Source organism: Triticum dicoccoides, chromosome 1B (assembly GCF_002162155.2).
Source record: "Triticum dicoccoides isolate Atlit2015 ecotype Zavitan chromosome 1B, WEW_v2.0, whole genome shotgun sequence".
Classification (NCBI taxonomy): Eukaryota; Viridiplantae; Streptophyta; class Magnoliopsida; order Poales; family Poaceae; genus Triticum; species Triticum dicoccoides.
In genome coordinates, this window is record NC_041381.1 from 112,046,046 (window position 1) to 112,048,541 (window position 2,496).

Below are 2,496 nucleotides of genomic sequence, written 5' to 3' on the forward strand. Positions count from 1 at the left end.
TATATATATAGAATCAGGTATCTGCTTTCCATGGTTCCTGATTTCGGTATCTTTCTTGTCTGCACTTGATGAAATCCCTTTCTTTTCTTCTTGGCATACAGATTGGATTCTTGTTGATCCAATCGGAACTCTTGAATTGAGGGGTGGCCGTGAAAGAATCACTGTTTTGATGATATGAATGAAAACAAGAGATTTCATTCTTCATGGCATATTTCAAGACTAGGGTACCTGCATTCTAGGTCTAGGACTTGTTGCTTCGGATCAGTTCCCTTTAGAAGCAGTTTTCCTCTTCTTCAATCTCGAATCCCGAAGGGGAGGCTCTAGTTGCCAAGTAAGAAAAGATCTCGGTAGTTCAATTCATGCATGTGAAAGCTTATCTGCCAGATACAGATGATACTTGCCACTACTTGACCGAAACTGGGACTTGAGGAGGAATGAAATTCTAAGGGAAATCAATCAACTAATTGAAATAGTGATATCAGTATCGGAACTCTGGAGAAGGGCCCGGCCTAAGCGCCCTCTTGAGACTTGGACTCGAAAGAGGGAAAGATTAGTGGGTCAATAACCAAGTTCCCCGATTGGATTCCATTATCTGATCAAGCCGAAGTAAGCAAGTTCCGGATTCGAGTTTCCTTTTCTGACTTGAATTCAAGTAGGATTCCACATCCACTCGGTATTCTAGCTGTACCAAGTCTTTTTCTTCACTCTTTAGAGGGAAAGTATGCTTTGGATTTGCTCAGTGATACAGGTATGCTTGCCAACCCTGCTGCATTGTCTTGATCTCTCCCTGGGATTCGAAACTTGGATCTGGGAAAGGAGGCTTAAGAAGAATATGACTCCATATTAGTAGTAGTATGTTGCACTAGACTCATATGATTAGGAAGCAATAGAAGTTATCAAAAGCAAAAAGGATAGGGGCAAGAAAAGGGTTTGAAAGTTCATTCTCACCCCTACAAACTTTATTTTCTTCTTGGCGTACAGAATTCTCTGCCTTTAGTCACCCTTAGCGCGAACCATCTTCTTTTCGAAGGACGGAGTCGAGACTCCTATCTATTCGTAACACTTGCACGATGAACTATTCGTCCCACTATCTCCCTTTCCATGAGACCTACTATACCCCTTTTCTACCTATACCTGGCTAGACTCGTGTACCTCGATTTACGTACATTCACCTAATTTACTAACGTTATTTCCTGCAATCGAGCAAATACCAATAAGACATTGATCTCTAAGGAGTTGTTACGAAGTGTCGCAGTCGCTTCTAACGGTAGGATTTTCTATCACGTTTTTTTTTCATTAACGTGCTTGCACCCACTAGTTTACTGCTTGCTTTATCTTAGCTTTCCCGAAACCATCAACTCTAGCTTTTTGTGCAGGTTTTTACCAATCTGGTATCCGCTGCTGATCCATATTCTCAGATACCCGCTTTCTTTATGACAGTATAGTATCCTGTATGCTGACAAGATCCATGAAGTAAAAAGGAGGGATATGGACTCCATCCTATAAACTCAATATATAGAGGCTACTCCGGAAACAGGAAGAAACCACACTCAGCATACAACACCAACTCGTCTTAGACAGGCTTTTCTAAATACTCAATTAGACTATTATGTACTTGACTTGCTAGGAATTGGATGAAACTATTAATGCATCCCATTATCTATTTCTTCATTCAACTATGAGAGCTAGAAATTGATAGAATTTATCCATTCTACTTCCTCTACTTCTTTAAAAGCTTCTCCAATCACACTTATTACAATCTCACACACTTCTTCTTCTTCCTGACCTTGAGCGCAGCGCTGAAAATCCAGTATAGATTTCGTGATATATTAGGTATAGTGGTTTGAACCAGCTCATGCTTCAGTCCAAGTGTTTGCCGTACGCCTTCCTTAAAGGGCTTAGTTTAATCAGTAGTGGTCCTATCACGGGTGTCACATTCATTTTGACCTATCCGGGAGACCCTATTTGATTAAGAGATCCATGCGATGCCAGAATCCGTCACTAAAGCACCGTATTGAGAAATAGATACCCAGCTGAGGAGTAGATGAGGGGCAGTGAAATCCATCTAAAGAATGTCGTGGAAATGCTACTTGTTGAATATCAAAAATATAGGATATCGAAAGGTGATGCGAGCGCTAGCTCATCTTAGAAGTGAGGTGAAAGATTTCTTTGATTTCGCGATCGATCCTATTTTGCTGGTGAGAAAGCAGAAAGGATTGGAAAAAGTACCAACTTCTTGTAATTCTGTATGCCAGCTCCTATCATATGTGCTAAGAGGGCGTTATGCGGCCTGGGACTCTTATTTATGATCTTGTTTAGGATTGGAAGAGCGGAAAAGCTAAGGTACATCAGCATGGGTTCTATTCTCGTCTTTCAAGTACCTACCCTGGTATCACCTATGTAGATTGGTGGGGCTTTAGGACGGACTCCAAAGTTGACTGTTGAATCTCAGTATGTATGGCCAAGGCTCACTCATTCAACCCGCGAGAAAAGCGA